The sequence below is a fragment of the Bidens hawaiensis genome, unplaced genomic scaffold (assembly GCF_021521415.1).
Source record: "Bidens hawaiensis isolate Kalapana, Puna unplaced genomic scaffold, B.hawaiensis_p1.1 tig00027762_1, whole genome shotgun sequence".
Taxonomy (NCBI): domain Eukaryota; kingdom Viridiplantae; phylum Streptophyta; class Magnoliopsida; order Asterales; family Asteraceae; genus Bidens; species Bidens hawaiensis.
The window spans coordinates 176,964-197,560 of NW_027494497.1; the positions used below are offsets into that span (position 1 = coordinate 176,964).

At 34.8% G+C, this 20,597-nt stretch overlaps 1 long non-coding RNA gene and 1 pseudogene across 2 annotated transcripts; both read left to right on the plus strand.

Annotated features, from left to right (window-relative positions):
- The first annotated feature begins 294 nt into the window (after positions 1 to 294).
- On the plus strand, positions 295 to 15,053 carry LOC143575841 (protein transport protein SEC31 homolog B-like; annotated as a pseudogene). The gene is made up of 24 exons (XR_013142840.1): positions 295 to 639; positions 1,707 to 1,760; positions 1,858 to 1,981; positions 4,153 to 4,249; positions 4,338 to 4,374; positions 4,456 to 4,561; positions 4,645 to 4,702; positions 4,794 to 4,891; positions 5,376 to 5,495; positions 5,576 to 5,618; positions 5,702 to 5,802; positions 5,860 to 5,987; positions 7,472 to 8,043; positions 8,863 to 8,957; positions 9,068 to 9,253; positions 11,028 to 11,241; positions 11,379 to 11,482; positions 11,902 to 12,000; positions 12,133 to 12,231; positions 12,364 to 12,462; positions 12,531 to 12,659; positions 12,750 to 12,996; positions 13,905 to 14,143; positions 14,743 to 15,053. The product of XR_013142840.1 is annotated as a protein transport protein SEC31 homolog B-like (transcript).
- Positions 15,054 to 18,599: 3,546 nt separating this feature from the next.
- Positions 18,600 to 20,249, plus strand: LOC143575848 (uncharacterized). Its single transcript, XR_013142842.1, has 4 exons — positions 18,600 to 19,238; positions 19,308 to 19,408; positions 19,494 to 20,013; positions 20,177 to 20,249. It is a non-coding gene; the product is annotated as an uncharacterized LOC143575848 (long non-coding RNA).
- The last annotated feature ends 348 nt before the right edge of the window (positions 20,250 to 20,597 follow it).

A 20,597-nucleotide genomic window follows, 5' to 3' on the forward strand; every position in this document is an offset into this window, starting at 1 on the left:
AATCGGTTTTAACTTTTACTTACCAAAACGAACATGTTACAACCTAAACTGGTTTGTCCACCTGTGATTCATATAAACGAGTAAAAAAGCACCATGTTTCCATAATAATAACACGTGGCAACTTGTAATTGGGTAGCATGACGTACTACCGCTACTGTTATAAACGCCCACCATGACCTACCGAAGAAAGTCAGAAACAACAGAGACGACGATCCGATCACACCGCAATCGGGTCTCCAAATCCCAAAATCACACAAAACCAGATCCGTAACCCTAAAACCCAAGTCCTCTTTCAATTCACCACCAAATCCAATCCAATCCAAAATGACTTCATCCGCGTGCATAAAGCACGTGGACCGATCCGCACTGGTGGCATTTGCTCCCGACGCGCCGTTCTTCGCCGCCGGAACTATGGCCGGAGCGGTGGACTTGTCGTTCAGTTCGTCTGCTAATCTCGAACTCTTTAAGCTCGATTTCGACTCGGATGATCGTTAGTGTTCTCCGGTGCTGTACCGAGTTCCGAGCCGTTTAATCGGTTGGCTTGGGGGAAGAGTTCTGGTTCGGATTTTCGCTTGGTTTAGTTGCTGGTGGACTTGTGGATGGGAATATTGGTGTTTGGAACCCTAGGGTTCTCATGAGGTATGGTGCTGTTAGTTGCTTAGTTACGTAATTCGTTTTAGCTGATTTGAAAAATGTTGAATGATTTGGTTTGTTACTTGTAGCTCAAGCTACTTCAGTTTCATGAAACTATATAAATAATAATAATAATAATAATAATAATAATATTTGCAAGGCTGTGTGCTTGTTGTGGTTTAATTAGCAAATGCCAGTTAAAGCGGCGAGACAGTAGCTAGCCGCTCTATTAATTAAGCGTTGTCGATTAACTAGCCACGACCCCATTAGAATAGTAAGTGAAGGGAAAAATTCCCAAAATGTTTAAGAGTATACCAAAATGTCCCTCTTTTTTCTTTTTTGAAGATTCCCTTTTCATCCCTAGCAAAACTCGTTGGCTCGGCCGAATTGATATCCACGCCGACAAGTTTTATGAGCCAAATGCCAATCAAAACCAGCCATGTGTTCGCAAATCCGTCGATTATGGCATGTTTTGTGTCCTAGCAAAACCAAACCCTATATAAGAATAATAATAAAAGAAAGTGGTAAAGGGGGATGAGGTGGATTTTTTTATTGGTCCACATAATTAATTCCGTGAACACTTGAACCAAAAGTTGGGTTGCAGACATTTGGGCGTTATTGTGTTACTGCCTTGCACCTTCACGCCACTTTGGCACCGACATTTATTTTAGGTGGGGTGGTGTTCATGGCGCCACTCTGCCTATGTGGCAAGGATGGCACCCCTATAACGCTCCACAACACACAGCCTAATGTCATGACACGTTTTTTTTATGGAAACCTCTTTCATTTGAGGAAACTTGGTCAGAATTAAGAACTTTAAATCATTCATAACATGTTCTTATTTTTGGTTACTTGTAGCTCAAGCTATTTCACTTCCAGATAGCTGTATGAACTATGAACAATATTTAGCATATCATGACACATTTTAGATGGAAACCTGTACAATTTGTGAAATTTTGATATTAATTGACAGTTGACAGTGTTCTATTTGAATGAATTAAGATATTTAGATCATCTATATTATGTTCTTATATTAATGGAAGACTTATTGTAATTCTTTTGATTGGTGTTAGTTCTGAAGAAGGTGAAAGTACTTTTGTTCAACAATTATCAAGACATAAAGGACCTCTGAGTTTCAATTTTTTACATCTGCATATTGTTCTTGTATTCATGCAATTTAATTTAGAGTGCTGGTTTCATTTTGCAATAATATTTGTTTTTCCAGGTCCGAGGATTGGATTTTTGTACCCTTTCACCAAACCATCTTGCATCAGGTGCTGAAGAAGGTGAAATTTGTATATGGGATTTGACTAAACCAACAGAGGCGACACATTTTCCTCCTCTCAAGGTAACCGTTGTTTACTACGTTTGCGTAGCTAAAATTTGACTTACATTTCATATGGCGATTCCTTAGTAAATATCTTGATATGTAACCGAATAGATCTATGATTTGTTCTTTTTGAACTGTTTACCAATAAAATATATTTTGGCCATATAGTCTAAACTAGATCACAAGAAAGTTACTATTTACTTATAAGCGGTTAACCTGATCCTCACACTAAATGACTAAAGCTATAAGCCTATAATACATGCTTTGAAAGGCACTCAAAGGATGCATGTCAGTCACTGCTTAGTGAACTGCTTTTATATATCATCTTGAGAGATGAAGGGTAACTGCATATGGTTGTTATTAGGTCTAGCAAACTGGGCTGGTTGGGCAGGTTCGGGTCAGAACGAGTTTAGGTAGATATGGGTTCTGAGCAAATGAGTTTAGGCAAAACAGGTCATTTTAATAAACATCAATTTGGTTCAGGTCAAAACGGGTTGGGCCAAAATGGAGTTGGGTTGAAATGAGTAGTTTTAGAAAAAAGAGTACCATAATAGGTTCATCAACTACATTTTTTCATAGTGGCCTGTGCTGGTGGTGGGGGGATGACTACGAGGCGGTGTTGGAGGTGGAGGAGTTGGTGGACAATGGAAGCGCGGCGGTGGCAGTGGAGTAGTGGTGGAGGTGGCGGTGTTACAGTGACGGGTCGGCTGCAAAGGCAGTGCGGCGGCGATGGCAACGGCATTGGGGACGATGGACAACGAGTAGGTGGTGAAGGCAAACAATGGTTATGGATGTTGCTAACCCCTTTTAAGTTAACAAGTGTTATGATAGTAATCCGTTTTGACATGTCTAATTTAAGTATCTTATCCATTTTGACACATTGACTAATTGAAGTATCCCCAAACCCCACCTGTTGACTGATTTGAGATGACTCAAATGAACCCATATACAATTTATATTTGTCCAAATCAACTCATTCTTTGAAGAATGGTTCATGATTACTATCTATAGTTGTTTACTTGTTTTCATAGACTGATGCTTTATATAACATGTTGTGTTTATGATGATATGACTTACCCAACACGTGGATTGTGAATTTGATACCCTGCTCTGTTGAATTGGTGTCTTCACGTCTTTAATAGCTACATATAATGGTTTATATGTTCATGTGTAATTGAGTGCCCATTTAACGCTTAAAACTCATTTTATTAAAAAAAACATGAGCTGTTTTACAGAAGTTTTTTAAGTGAATTTATAAAATATTTATGTTTGTATGAAACAGCTTTAGGGTTTTAAGCAACATACTTCAAGTACTCTTTATTTATAATCTTTCTTGAATGCATTTGAGTGTGTGCGTGTCCGTGTTGTTGATTTGAGTGGATGATACTGTTCTATGAAAAATCTGTCTAGTGTTGATCTTGGTTCTTAACCTTTTGAAGCTTTGATATTTGTTTAACATTGGTGTGGTTCATCTACACTTGCGCCGTGAATCGACCATAGTCATAGATAGTTGAAATATGTTGGATATTAGATGTGGTCTGTAAAAGATACTTGAATAATATATATGATAACTGTGAGTACAATAGAGGGGGAATCCTCAATATAAGAAACAAATCAGAAACCCTAGACAGGGCTAAAGACAAATAGACCCTAATAATAAATTAGTGATAATAAACCCTAATTATAATTAAAACGGTCGATTTGCGGTCATCCCTGTACCTCGACCTTGTGTTCTGTGTTAATTGAATATGCAATAAAGGATTGTTGTTGACCCACGGCGTCATTATGTATGGACCACAAAACTTCTGCCATGTTTTATCTTTGTTTTGGATAATCTTGAATATGCTTTTTGCACTTTAAGACACACGGGAGAGTATATTATGAAGATATGATTATTTGCAGTTACGAGTTAGCATTGAAGTCGCATGTTTATAATTTTTATAATGATCGAAAGACACAAATTTCAATGTGTGAACATGTATGCAACAAACTACATTTTGCTATGAGCAGAGCACCAAATTCAAGAGTGCTTATTTGTTTATTTACTGTGCTAGTTCAATAATTTATTTAAATCAGAGTTATATGCATTTGCATGCTGGTTCAGTAACTTATCACAAAGTTGGTTGTGTTACTTTAGTTCATGTCCATCCTCCGTTTATTGTTGACATTCAGTAATCTTGTTTCTGCAGGGCAGTGAATCTTCGACGCATGGTGAAATTTCATTTTTATCGTGGAATAAGAAGGTCCAGCCTATTTTAGCATCTACTTCTTTTCATGGAGCAACTTGTACGGGCCAAAATCACCAGATTATTTTTAAACTATTCCAATTTATTTATGTTTATGGTTATATGGTTTTCTTTGTTTGCGGTTTCAGTGGTTTGGGATCTTAGAAAGCAAAAGCCAATTATAAGGTAACTTAAGTTGGCATGATGAATTTGCAAAAATAAAGTCATGAATGTGTAACTAACTTTGTTTGATTATATGATTTAAAGTTTCTCAGATTCAGTTCAAAGAAGATGCTCGGTTTTGCAATGGCATCCTGATTTTGCCACTCAACTTATTGTTGCTTCTGATGATGACAATTCACCTTCTTTAAGGGTAATTTATCATTGACATTATCCTTTTGTTTGTAAGTGAATGACAGTTTTTGTTGGTTAGTTACTTTCATTTTTGGCATGCAGATATGGGATATGCGAAACACAATGACACCATTGCGAGAGTTATCAGGCCATACTAAAGGTATACTGGTTATCATCTATCTTTTAGCATGTTTATACTTGCAACTGTTTATAAAATACACAATTTTTAAAGCCCCCTTTTCGTATGCCAGGTGTTGTTGCCATGGAATGGTGTCCTCATGATAGCACCTATTTGTTAACATGTGCGAAAGATAACCGCACTATTTGCTGGGACACCAATTCCGCTGAGGTGTGTAGATCCTTTTCCAGTTTCATAACTCATTCGTTCGTTTAACTTCAACCGAACAAATGATTGAATACGGAAAATTAGACGAATAAGGTTTTCTTGTTGGCGTTCGTTCGCTAAGAAAATTGGTTCGTGCATCTTTGTTCATTGACATTATAAATGAACGGTTCATAAACATAAACGAGTGAACATAGACGAACGAATACAACTGAGTTAAACCAGTTAAAAGTAATGTGAAAAACAATGTGTTGGGCCTAAAAACATATTAAAACTAGACTAAGTTATATTGGCCCAAAATAATTTAAATGAATATATTAATGAGTGTAAACTAAGGAACTGTAAATGAATTAACAAGAAGTGTCAATGTTCCTATGTTTTTAAATAAACGAACTTGCTATTGAATGGTTCACGAAGGTTCGGTTCTTTTACAGGCCATATATTGTGGTTCTCTGAGGTCTAAACTGTTGGTATTGTTTCAACTTTGCAGATTGCATCTGAACTGCCAGCTGGCACCAATTGGAATTTTGATGTCCACTGGTATCCAAAATTACCTGGGGTTATATCAGCATCTTCATTTGATGGAAAAATCGGTATTTATAACATTGAGGTTCGATATATTGCTCTTGATAACGCCGTAATGTTGCACCATTGTTGTTTAACGTTATAGGTTTTTATTATTTTGTATAGGCTTGTGCTCGATATGGTGTCAGTGAGGTTCACTTTGGCTCAGGTAACACTTTTATTATCATTATCGTTATTATATAATAACTATTGCTATTATTATAATTATTGTTATTATTGGTTTTTGTGTAGCACCTTTAAAAGCACCAAAATGGTATCAACGCAAAGGTGGAGTTTGTTTTGGTTTTGGTGGCAAACTTGTTTCTTTTCACACAACTAATGGGGCTTCAGAGGTAATTCGAGGCTTGTATATATTTATATTTTTGTAATTCATTTTAATAATGTTTCAGGTTAATGTGCATGATTTGGTCAATGCACATAATATAGCAAGTAATTCATCTGAATTTGAAGCTGCAATATGTAGTGGTGACCGATCTTTATTGAGACTTCTGTGTGACCAAAAAACTCAAGAATCCAAGTATGTATATTCTCGATTTCTCGTTAATCACCTCTAGTTCATTAATTTTAAGCTAACTTAATTTAATCGTTAATCACTACTACTAGGGGTGCTAAAAAACCGAAAAATCCTGAAACCGAGCCATATTCGTAACCGGAAACAACCGAACCGGATTGTGAATTTGGTTTTCAGGTCCACAAATCTTGCTTATTCGGATAACTGATTCAATTGAAAAAACTGAATAATAACAGGTTTATTCGGATAACTGGACCGAATAAATCGGTTGGGGGAGACACATTTCTAATTTGGTTTGGTTTCAGTTAGGGACAAAATCTTTTAAGAATTTAATAAATTGAATCAAATAAACCGATATTCGAACCGATGAATGTCCCTAGAAATCATCATCATCATCATCGTACTCAGTATATCCCACCAATAGCAAAGCTATGGTAGGGTCTGAGGAGGGTAAGATGTAGATAGCCTTACCTCTACCCTTTAGGAATAGGGAGGCTGCTTCCGGTGAGACCCGGCTTAGTAGTTTTGCATCAAGCCTTGGACATAAGGCACATAACACTCAACCATTGGGACACCCGCCGATTGGTGCATTTACCTTTGTCTTTCGGCCATCAACGCCACCACATGATGCCTGATTAACCTTCCGCCACTTTTGACGTTATTTTCACAAAATTAGTAAAATAACGTCAAAGTTAGTGCAATTTCACTTTTGCCTACCCGAGGGCCCACATATATACCATTATATGTGTGCACCGCAACCATGGCGATTAATGGGTCGCATTTGCAGGTTGGTGGGTCGAACTCAATATGAACCTGAAATTTTTACTCGAACATGATACCAACCAGAAAATCATGTCGCACACATGAACCTGAACACGGAACGTGTATTCACGGGTTTGCACAAACAAGATTTGTTTTACCCGTAAAAAGAATTTTTTTTGGTTTTTTCTTTATGCGAATTGTATCTTAAACAGTCTTAATATACATATTGTTTTTACTTTTGAAGCAATTATGTTTTAAGTATGCCAATTTATATTCAAGCTACAAAATTTTGGCATAAAAACACCCAAATAGTTTAGAAAAAATTATAATGATAGGTTAAAGGAGTCAGCCTGTGAATCCTCTGGGTTCGACACAAACACGGCCCGTTTGGTTAAACGTGTTTGGTGGTTTGACCTGAAACTAACACAAATCCATTTAGATTTTAGACAACCCAAATCTGCAAATTTCATGTTATCTGAAACGGGTTAAATGGATCGGCCCGTGAACTCGCCAGCTTCTACACGAACACGGCCCGTTTAGCTAAACTTGACCCGAACTCGTTTAGACTGAATTCAAACCTGCGAATTTCGTATTATCTGAAATGGGTCAACCTGTAAACCTGTTGGATTCGGCATGAATACAGTTCATTTAGCTAACCGTGTTTGCAGATTCGACCAAATCTCGTTTAGACTAAACTCAAACCTGCAAACTTTTGTTATTTGAAACAGATCTGAAGATGACAAAGAAACATGGGGACTCTTGAAGGTTATGTTTGAAGATGACGGAACCGCACGGACAAAACTTTTGAACCACCTCGGTTTCAGTTTACCTGCAGAAGAACAAAACAATGTTTCAATACTAGACAATCTCACTGAGGAGATAAATTCTTTAAACTTTGACAAAGTTGGTGAAAGTAAAGTTATGGAGGCAAAACCGACACTCAACAACTATGTAACATCTGATAATGGGGAAGATTTCTTTAACAGTTTACCGAGTCCTCAAGCAGTCACACCTGTGTCAACATCCAATATTACTTTTGCTATTGAAGAGTCGGTTCCAGTTGTTGAAGATTTGAATACGAAAGAAAATGATCTAGAAGATGAGATTGTTGATAATGCGTTTGATGATGCGATTCAACGCGCGTTGGTTGTTGGGGATTATAAGGAAGCGACTGCACAGTGCATAGCTGCTAATAAGATGGCGGATGCATTAGTTATTGCACAAGTTGGTGGTGATTCCCTGTGGGTGACCACACGGGATCATTATCTCAAAACTAGTACTTCTCCTTACTTGAAGGTATGTTTTTCTTCCCTCTTGTTTTGTTTTGTTTTAGGGTTAATACCATAAAAAACTAGGCCTATAAATGAACCGTTCGTTCATGTACGTTCACGAACCTTCGTTAATGTTTGTTTTTTTACGTTGTTCTTTTATGCTCGTTTATATATTTGTTCATTCGTTTAAGTATTCATTCAAATTTATGTATTACTAATATTAACTTAAAATCTATTTGAATTTGATATTTAAAACTTGTTTAGATATATTTGTTTAATTTTGAAATGTTTGATGTAATGATGATGGTGGTTTGTATTAAATATGGATGTTCACGCTGACTTTTAACTCACGTTGGTCATGTTCGTTTGTGTTTGTTTATGTGCATTTGTTTTCGTTAATCATTGGCTTAGAATATTATCGAGCGAACACAATCCAAGACGAGCATTTTCATTTTCTTAACGAACGAACACAAACAAAAAAGTCCATTTATTGTTTTGTGTTCGTTCGTTTGATGGTCAAAGTTAAATGAACGAACACAAACATGCCTCTTTCTGTTCGTTTACAGGCCTATAAAAACCAACTTAGAAGTTAACTAGCATTATTTTATTTCCTTTTCAAATTTATGTGCATCTTAAACACGTTAGGGAATACAAAAAGTAGTTTTATTATTATTTTTTTATTTTTTTATTTTTTTTGTGTGTGTGTGTGTGTATTTTTTACAAGTTGAGGGATATTAAATCCTTAATATCAAAATTATATCGAGTAACTTTTTCATGAAAAGTAAGAAAGTATATTGGTTTTTTATGGTATTAACATTTACTCGTTTATCTTAATGTTGTTTTTTCAGTTTTTTATTTTTATGATTTCCTGACTCACCTTGTTAGTTTAGTGAATACCAGGCCCCTGAAATCTTGGAAAGAGACTCTTGCTCTCCTCTGCACTGTAAGTCACGTAAATTATAAAAAAAATATATTTATAATTTTCATGTCAAATTGCACTTACGTGTGTATTAAAAATCAATTACTGATAACTATTTTGGGATTTAATGACAGTTTGCACAGGGTGATGAATGGACTGTGCTATGTGATAATCTCGCTTCTAGACTTGTAACTGCTGGTAATTCATTAGCAGCTGCTCTTTGTTACATATGTTCTGGAAATATTGATAAAGTTGTAGAAATCTGGTCAAAGAAGGTTACAGTTGATCATGTGGGGAAATCCTATGTTGACCTACTTCAGGTATGTAAACAAAGTGAATGTCGTCAAACAAACATGTAATCTTTGTTTTTGGGGAAAATCTAATATACCCCTCAAAACATGGTATAACACCATATTACCTGACAAAAAAATCAATCAATCAATCAATCAATCATACCCAGTGGGGTCCCACCAATAGCAAAGCTATAAGTAGGGTATGGGGAGGGTGGGATGTTGGCACACCGTACCTCTATCCGACGGGATAGAGAGGTGGCTTCCAGGGAGACCCTCAGCTCATAGTAACATTGTATGAGAGAAAATAAGGAGCATCAAAGTTTGATAGTAATAAAATTGCTAATAGCACGTAGTACAATTAATAATACCAATACATGTATAGATAACAATATAGAAAATATATGAAAAGAGGAAAACATAATGGTGTGTGACCAAGAACATGTAAAGAAAAACCCCTACGGTATTCCTTTCTCCCTAAAAATCCTTAGCCTTAATTCTAAGTCTCCAAGAATTCCTATCCTCAACCATGTCCTCTGAGAGGTTTAGATCTAGCAAATCATGTCTAATCCTCTCTTCCCAAGTCAATTTAGGTCGGCCTCTACCCCTCCTCCCCCCTACAGTAATGCTTTCTACGGATCTAACAGGATTCGTCATTTGTCTTCTCTTCACATGTCCAAACCATCTCAATCTCCACTCTCTTATCTTGTCGGATATGTTAGCTACCCCTAATCTCTCCCGAAACACCCTGTTTCTTATACGGTCTAACCTTGTTTCTTACACCTCCATTTTCCGCTCTTGTGCCTTCTTGATGGCCCAGCATTCTGTTCCATATAACATTGCAGGTCTAACCGCGACCCTATAAAATTTTCCCTTTAGTTTAGTTGGGAAAAAAAATCATGACAAAAATTTTTCCCTTTAGTTTAGTTGGGACAAAAAAATCATGACAAAAAATTTTCCTTGACAAAAAAATCATGATACTAATTATACCCATTTTCAAATTTATGACGTTTATACCCTTCCCTAAACCTTCATCAAGATATGATAATTGGAGTGTAAGGAGAAAGAAAAGGATACAATAGTCACACCGTAAATTATATTTAATGAAATGGGATATGGGTAGATATGAAACTTTAAGTAATTTGAATGGGTGCATTTGATATTAAATATTTATGCGAAATATGAGGGGTAGGCCTATAAACGAACTGAATGATCATGAAAGAAGCATTATTCGAACAAACGATCGAACAGGAACACTTATTGAATGGAGTTTTTTTGTTCGTGTTTGTTCGTTAAGAAAAGGAACATATCTGTGTTCGTTCGTTTGTTAACAATATAAACAAACGGTCCATGAACTTAAAAGAACACAAAAGAACGAGCATAGATGAATGAACATAATTGAGCAAACAACACTTGAAAAGTAAACGAGAACATCAATCTGTTTGGCTAAAAAGCTACCAGCTAAACTACATTACAATTGGTGATTTTTAATTTTATAAAACTAGACTAATTGTAATGGATCTTAATGAATATATAAGCGAACGAACTTAAACAAACGTAAACTGATGAACATCAATGAACATAAACAAGCATGCACGGACAAGAATGAACGAACATGACATGTGTTCATGTTTGTGCATTGAGTTTAAATGAACAAAAAATGGTGGTCATGTTTGTCCGTTTAGTCAATAAACGAACATAAACAACTTCCTGCGTTCGGTTCGTTTATAGAGGCCTATTGAGGGGTATGTAAAATCACCCTTTCTTTTTGGTGCATTACTAACTATTTATTATTTGTGTTAAGGAATTAATGGAGAAAACAATGGTACTTGCTTTAGCAACTGGCCAAAACAAATTCAGTGCTTCTTTATGCAAACTTGTTGAAAAGTATGCTGAAATATTAGCAAGCCAAGGGCGTTTATCAACCGCTATGGAATATTTGAAGTTAATAGGAACCGATGGTCTGTCTCTTGAACTTTCCATCTTAAAAGACCGGATTGCCCTCTCATCTGAACCGGGTACGCGCCATGTCAACGATTATTAAAATATGGATCTTCACAATTTTTTTAAGAGTTTTATTTCTGAACGTTTAGTAAGACTTTACCGTGCAACAACATATAATAATGTTCTCCCTTTTTCTTTTCTTTTTTTATAGAGAAAACCGCAACCGTGTCTGCAGAGTATGGTTATTCTCAAACACATACAGATGTGTACCAACATATGAATTCAGTTGTGGAGCCCCATCAAAATTATTATCAGGTATTTTATGTTCTTATCTTGTTATAACTTCCCACTGCTGTAGATGTAGCCTGAAACCTTTACTATAAAGGAATTATTATAGATTAGCCAATCATATCATTAGTTCTGGAAGTTCTTGATAAGATGGTGTAGAGGTGTGCATGGTCGTTTTTGTGCTCAAACCGAACCAAAAACTGAAACATCTGATTTTTGATTTTGGCAATGGCTATTGATTTTTACACATTTGCACCTAAAGTTTTTGGGCTATACCATTTATTAATTTCTAATAAATTCTTTAAAGTCGGTTTTTCTGGTTTGTTTTTTTAGGCTTTTGGTTGATGGCAAACCTGAACCGAAAAATCGTTTTTTCACAATACATAAAACCAAACTGTCGGATTTAATTGAAATTATGTTATATTGATGGGTTATTTTTTTTCTAGGAAAACTATCAACAGCAATCTGTTCCGTCTTACGATAACCATCATCAACAGCCACAACGAAGCATGTTTGTTCCATCCCCTGCAGTTCCCGGTCCAACTGTACGTAATTTATTCAAGCTATTAATATAATAAATAGCATGAATTTGATGATTCCACTAGGGTTTATTATTTATTTACATTCGGATTTTATTGAAATTATGTTTTATAGATGGGTTCGTATTTTTTTTCCAGGAAAACTATCAACAACAATCTGTTCCGTCTTACAATGACCATCATCAACAGCCACAACGGAGCATGTTTGTTCCATCACCAGCAGTTCCTGGTCCAACTGTATGCAATTTTTTTAAGCTATTAAGAATATAAATAGCATAAATTTTCTGATTTCACTAGGGTTCACTATTTATTTACATTCGAATTTAATTGTAAGTATGTCTAGTTGATTGGTTCCTTTTTTTTTTCCAGGAAAACTATCAACAACAATCTGTTCCGTCTTACAATAACCATCATCAACAGCCACAAAGGAGCATGTTTGTTCCATCACCTGCAGTTCCTGGTCCAACTGTACGTAAAATGTGAAATTCTGATGATGTTGTCTCTCGAGAATTAACATCTATTTTGCATTCTTGTAGTTGGGCTTTAATCAACCCCCGGTTACAACTCAAACAGCTACAAGACCCTTTGTTCCCGTGACACCACCAGCACTGAGAAACGTTGACCAATACCAGCAAGTCAACACCTTGGGTTCTCACTTAAAATCTGTATGTGTATATATTTTTTGACCTGTTTGTGATAAAACATAGCCCAAATTGATCCATTTTGCATGATTCTGACTGTCTATCTTTTACCAGACTCAGTTGAATGGTAATTCCAACTATCAAGGTGGACCACCTGGGCCTGGCCTAATGACGAATGTTACAGGCCCAAAGTTACCAGCTAATGTGGCGCCCGCACCTCCTGTAAGAGGTTTTATGCCCGTCAATAGTAATAATGCAGTAATGCGAGGAACTGCATCAGGTGGTCAAATCCAACAACCCAACCCCGTTACAGAGTCTCCTCCGCCAACAGTGCAGATTGCTGACGTGTCAAATGTCCCTGGTATATCATTTTCTCATTCCTGATACGGGTGTTCATCGGTTTGGTTTGGTTTGAATTTTTTATGTCGAAACTAAAAACCAGACCAAACTAAATTCAGGAAGTTCAAAACTGAACCAAAAATTGAATTTAAATTCATTTTGGTTTCAACCGAATACATATATTTTTTATATTGTTATTAGATTGTGTTTAGGCTAGATAACCATTGTTTGTTTGATATTCGGTTTATTTGGCTCGAAGCGAATTCAGATTTTTAAAACTGAACGGTAAAAACCCAATTTGGTTTCAACTGAAAATAGAACCGGAAACCAAGAACTTGTCATCAGTTTTGACTGAACCGATTATGCAATTCGGTTTAGTTTTAAACTGTTTCTGTTCGGTTTACGTTTGAAGTTTTTTTTTTGGTCGAAACCAAAAACCGAGCTGAAACAGAGTTCAGAAAGTTTGAAACTGAACTAGAATTGAATTCAGGAAGGTCAAAATCAAACTAAAAAAACCAAACTCGATCAATTTTCAGTTTTTGACCACATAAGTCATAAACCAAATAATTGACCTTTTTTATTTTTAATCTGTTTTAAAAATTTACCATTATTTGTTATTGGATTGGGCTGGGTTAAATAAGATTGTGCTAAAGTTGTAATTTGATTTGGCTAAATCACAAAACTTAAATGACCATTTTCTGATACAGTTTATTCCGACCAAAAACCCAATTCGATTTCAACCGAAAACCAAATATGTAATTAGGTTCGGTTTTGTTCTTGGGTTAAGACTTTAGTCGGTTTGAACCCAAATAATGAACTCCCCTAATCCCTAACGTGGTTTTCATTTGGAATAATTTAAAAAGCGCGCGCGCACACACACACACCATGGTTTGATATAGCAAATGAACTTTTTAATGTATTGTGTATCAGCTCAGCAAAAACCGGTTATTGGAACGCTGACTAGACTCTTCAACAAGACATCAGAAGCCCTGGGAGGTTCACGCGCAGTTCCAGCTAAGAAACGAGAAATTGATGACAATTCAAAGAAAATAGGTGCTTTATTTGCTAAACTAAACAATAAGGACATCTCCATAAACGCTTCTGAAAAGCTTATTCAGCTGTGTCAAGCTTTGGACCAGGGTGACTTCCCCGCAGCTTTCAAAATCCAGGTATCGCTTTGTTTCATAACATATAATGGAGGACCTTATGTTGAGTATTATTGGGGATTGTGAACAAGTCTAATTAGGAAACGGTTCAAACAAATAATAGAGGGACCTAAAATGTAATTGTTGAATAGTATAGGGGGTTATTGTGAACAAATCCAATTATACTTAAAAAGTCTTGGGGTCTTAACAGGTAAAATACGCAAGGCCGTCTCAAGAGGATTTAAATACCTCGGCTGAGCCGAAATAAAAAGGCTCGTAGGCCCTGACGAGTAACGAAATGTATAAGCTAATTTTTTTAAACGACAATTAGCATTATAACAGTCGGCTGCTATTTATATTATTTTTTATTTGATTTTTAGATTGGGCCCAATAACTTTAACTTGATTAAATGGATTTCGGATGAAAAAAAAGTTTTGGGCCCAATAATTATAAGATGATCAAAGATCCAATCATATTTTATAAGGTTTATATTTTTAAATATATATAACAAATTGGCCTTCAATTATTACAGGCCTCGGCCATGTAAAATAGTACAAACAATAACTACAAAGGAAGCGATTCAAATGGGTTGAAACTGAGTTTTGACTCGACCGTTTTTACAGGTTGATCTTACGACTAGTGACTGGGATGAGTGCAGCTTCTGGTTACCAACAGTCAAAAGAATAATCAAGATCAGGCAGAATACAAGATGAAAGAGTGACTAATTGTTGAACAAGGTTTTGTTTTCTTTTTATAATATAAGATTTTCCTAATTTTTAAAGCGGTTAAAAGAAGATAGATCACAGGGTTTTGTTGGTGTTTTTGCCCTTTATTGTGTGAAATAGATTTGGTATTCTTGACTAGCTTTCTTACTTTATTTTTCTTGTACTTGTTTACTCACCTTGAACTTAAATCTGATATTAGAGTTACTACCATAAACACTAGATATATACCAAATGAACAACTCTCTTAGTTTGTATATAATGGTTAGTTTTATTAAATATTCCAAAATGTTACATAAAATAACTTCTTTTAAACTATGTTATACTAAAACTAGTTTGAAAAACGACTTATTTAAAATAAGCAAAATTGGACTATAATTCATTATGAGCTAGGACATATGGTTTGCGCTTAGTGGTGGGTTTTCGTTACTTGAGTAGATATGGAAGCTATAGGTGCAAGTTAAAATCGACAAAATGTATCGAGTAGCTATGTGTAACATGAGCAAGTGGAGCAAGTCTCGATGTATCTAAAATTACAACTGTCAGTTTGCATTCTTTAAGTGGGTGATTTTTTACATGAAAAATTTTCATATATCTAACTAAAATATTTACAAAAAGAAAGTATAAAAGTTCATGATATTAAATAAGGTTCATATCTTATAATAAGAACACACCAACAATCCTTCCTTTCACTAGTGTAGGTCAATCATTATATTATACAACAGATAGAAGTCGGAGCTTGGTGTTGCATTTCATTAAATTTTTAAACGGTTTAAATAGTTACAATGTAGGTATTTTTTTTAATTACACATGTCTAAACACTTATCCTCTCTTTTAATTTGTATACTGTTTTGTTATGAAATTTAATTTTATATTTCCTATAATTGCTCTTATTTTTTTCAAAATTTGATATCTATGCATTTGTTTAAAAATATCAGGAATACATGTGTCTAATGTAAATCAATCTATTCAACAATTTGATATTTATCATTGCTACTATTATCTCTACTAGAAATACAATGTTTCTTTTGGCATTTGTCCATGTGTTCTTGATGGTTGTTCAGTGGTTATTTGGATATCCTTGAACAAACATATTTAGGGGGTGTTTGGGATTGCTTATTTTTACCAACTTATAACTTATTAACTTTTTGAAAAGTAATAAGGTGTTTGAGATTGCTTTTGATGTGAGAGGAAAAGTTCCATAAGTTACAATGTGTAACTTATTAACTTCATGAAAAGTTATTAGGAGATAAAATAAGGAATCCCAAGCACCCCCTTAACCACAAAGATCTCATCTAGCATGCACTAAACATAGCAAAGATCTCATCTAACATGCACTAAACATAGCAGAGCTTTGTTTACATGTGGCACGTGAAGCTAGATAGTCATCTTATACACTCTAAATAGTATTCATTTCTGTGCTCTTACAATCATATAGGAGGTATGGGGAGGGGAGCAATGGCTATTATGACCGAAATAGGGAAACTTACAAGCAAAATCGAGTTGATATTAAGTGTAAATCAATTGTTAATATATGTTAACTATGCTATTGGGGATTTGGGATTTTACTTGGCAACTGGATTGGAAGTTATGAGTGTCATTGATCAAATTGTAAATATGAATTATTTTTGACAAATGGATCATAATTTTAAATTATTAAAATTCAATTTGTTTTATATGTTTGTCTAATATAAATTGTGTTATGATTGGGTAAATGCTATAGCTTGTAAATCTTTTTGTCGAATCGGGTAAACACCCCCTTTTTATACATTATTTAAAAGATATCTATTTTAAAACTTTTTTTAACAACAAACTAACTTGCTCCTTAATACTTCTATAAGTAACCTATACATGTGGCAATATGGCTAGATTTTGTCTTGATTTTTGGGTTATCGAAGAACATTTGTGTGAAAATCCCTATTTGTTAAGCTTAGCAAATAATAAAAATTGATTTGTTGCTAACTGTTTATAGGCGCAAAACGAGACTACATTTAGGTTGGAGAAGCCACGAGATTCTCGGTTTGTTCTATAAGACAAAAGATCGATAAAGGCACAATAGGGATCGAGGATGTTCACTACTCACGGACCAATTGGATTTCTTTGAACGCTAACGTATTCAATTGGTGAGAGGAGTTAGATAGAATTCCCACTCGTGAGGCAATTTAGAGAAGAAACATGTATTTAAAATTTTTTGATCGTGTGATGTGTGGTGCTCATGAGGAAACACCGGAGCATTTAGTATTGATTTGGCCGATTTGATCTGGCCTGTTGTTAGCCAATGGTGTGACATCCCTCACGTTTTTCAGTTTTTGCATTCTCTTGAACTACCATAACTTTGTCAGCAAAAGTAAGAAAAAAAAAAGGAAACTACCCAAGCGCTTTTCAGGATGCTTGTTGGTGTATTAGGAAGGGTTATAATTATAAGATTTTCAACCAAGCGTCTCGATTCTTAAAATTATCTAAGAAGTTAAGGCGTTTGGCTACTTGAGGGTAAATAATAAAGTGAAATACCACTGTTTAGCCTAACTGAGTTAATGTACTTTTACTTTAAAAAATTGGTTGAGTCGTAATCAACTGTTAGCTATGCCTTTTGGGTTTCTAGCTTATTGCTAGTGCTCTTCCTTTTCATTAACGTAACAATGTAACGGACCCACACAAACACCACTGGGTCCACAAAAAACCATTGATTTAAAAAAAGTTAACTAATGGGCCCATAAAATTATAATTTATAAAAACAAAAACTAGTTCAACTTTGATAAAACCCTTGTTCACGTTTCTTTTTCTTTTTTTTTTTTATCATGGCGAATAATAATAATAATAATACTACTAAGCGCGCTAGAACAAATAATAATGACGACAGGGTTTTGGATGATCCAGGTAAGCTTATAAATATGTGACTAACCACTCATCTTTGTTTTGTATATGTGATGAGGAATTAGTTAATGTTTGATTGCTTAATTATGATAATATATATACAGCTTCAGAAGAATCAGTTATGCATGGTTACAAACAACCAACAATGTATGATAACTTGTTAAAGATGCTTGCTTCAGCTAATCAATCGGTTACTCATGCTTATAACAAGAGGTAATCATAATTCATATGCTAACTGTGGGCATATTGTGATAAAAAAGAAATTAAAACACTTTTGGTTCGGTTTAGGTTTTGCATGTGACAAAGGTAAAAAAAAACCAAACCGACCCGAATTTGTAGATTTTCAATTTTAAGTAATTTTTAAGAATTCAATAAATATACGAACCTAAATATTTTAGCCCAAATGTATAGTTATCAAATAATTATTAACTAACAAAATTATTTAGGCTCAATTTTTCAAGCACAAATGGCACCCGAAAAAACCAAAACCGAATTGTTTCCAGAAACTTAAAACCGAAAAGTTTGGTTCTAGTTTAGTTTTAGCCCAAACAAAACTGTGGCGTGGCGGATGTAGAAGAAAAATTCAGGGTATCCTAAAGTTTTTATTTGGACCTAGGGGCCCGAATACATAAAACGAAGAAGAAATAAATTTGCATTGATTTTGCACTTCTCCGTGAAAGTTGAGGGGTATCCTGGGCACCCCCTCAAACCCCCCCCCCCCCCCCCCCCCCACACACACACAATTACTTGAATTTAAAGATATTTAAGTTTTGTTAGTTGTGTGTACTATGTGCAGACCACGTGCAGAAGAAGATGAGGAAAATGATTTAAGTTTTTTGAAGAAGATGAGGATGGTAAGAAGCACATAATGTACCTTTTGTAAATCCAAATTATCCGACTTCGTGTTTTAAATGTTTTTATTCTGATAATTAGTGTCTGAAAACGAATATGTGAGTGACGATGTGGACCAAAATGATACACGAGGCGAAGCCATAGAAGAACACATTGAAGATGATGAACATGAAGATGAGGAGGATGATGATGTGGCATCTGATATGGTTGGAGAAAGTTCAAGGTAGTATGATAGTTTCGTGTTTCTTATTTATTAAACACCGAAAAGAAGAATTAAACAGATGACGTATATAATGTATTTTTGTACTAAAGGTCATTATTATCTTCATGCAGTTCGTTCTCCGATCATCTGGAGTACAAATTAACAAAAGAAGAGATTAAAAATCTTTTAACCAAAAAATGGAAATATAAATATGGAGTTGATGCAGCTAACTGCAAGTGGGTAGCAACAAAAGAGCTAACTCTAGAGGTATTGTTGACCATTATGCAACATTTATAACTTAAGTTTTTTTTTTGTTTTGTTTTCAATCCGTGCTACAATTTGCAGGATTCTTACGCGAATTCTCCTTATGGTCTAAATACGAAGTTATATGACCATTGGTTGAATAATTACAAGGCATCCGGAGGACACGATCTTCATTCATCAAGACAGAGATCATTCTTCTCTCTTTGTAAGTGACTCATTTTTTTGTTAATTATAATAACTACAAGTTTAACTTTGCATCTACTTATTTTAATAGGTAACACTTATCGGGACATACTACACCACAACAAAAGGCCATTTTATAATAAAGGACGGGAAGAAGACTCGAATATCATGGATGCCTACTTGTTACACTCGGTGTGTACATTTCTTTTATTCGTTTTCATAAATGACAGTTGTTTTGTAAAAACTTGAAGGGTGATTAAGGTTTTTATTAATGCAGCTAAATCACATATTTAAAACAAGAGATCTTGTAACAAAGAATGACAAAGTGTTAGCGAACCTTAAAGAGTCAAAGGGTGCAGAAGTTTTGACCAGTGGGAATTTTCTTGATCACGGATATACTCGTCCGAAGGTAAACTAATATTAAAAAAAATCAATATTTTTATTTTTTACTAATATATCATTTTTGGGTAATTATTATTGTAATCAATTTCAGGTTTTGATATTATTGCCATATGCAAGCATTGCATACAGAGTAATCACTAAACTGATTCAGCTGACTCCTGAAGGGCATAAGGTACATTTAGATTTTACCAAAGAATAACTTTTGACATATTAAAAGAAAGACTTTAATTTTGATTTCAACAGGGTAATGTGGACTGCATTGATCGATTCGCTGGTCAATTTGGCGGCGAAGATCGTATTCCTGATTCATTGAAAACGTCAAAGCCTTTAGACTTTCAGACACTTTTTGGAGGGAAAAATAATGATTGTTTCATGATTGGCATCAAGTTTACCAAGTAAATAATTGTACTCAAATTAACATTTTCATTAACATAATGTTAATATCGGTCTAACTGATTAGGGAAAGACCATTATGCCCTTTTTACAGTGTGTTTGAGAATTCTCATTTTTCTTATTTATTATTGGTTTAATTTTTTGATTATCTTGTGTATGTTGCAGGAAGACCATAAAGTTGTACAGTGATTTTTATACTTCAGACATAATTGTTGCATCTCCTCTCGGTTTGATCAAAGTGAGTATATGAAAGCTATTAATCATGTACATATATATATATATATCATATACATATATATGTAAAATGTGAGTATGTGTTTTTTTTCTAGAAACTTGAAGATGCTCAAGCAGAAAAGGAAAAAGATGTGGATTATTTGTCTTCTATTGAGGTAATTCCATTTTTTTTCACATGGTAAAAAACACACGCACACGCACATTTGTTTTTTTTGCTTATTACCTATTAAGCTGCTAATATAAGGAACTGTTGTGAACAGGTGCTGATTATTGATCATGCAGATTTGTTAACAATGCAGGTAAACTGTCCAAAATGAATTTCTGTATAATTAATCATTATTTTTTTTAATAT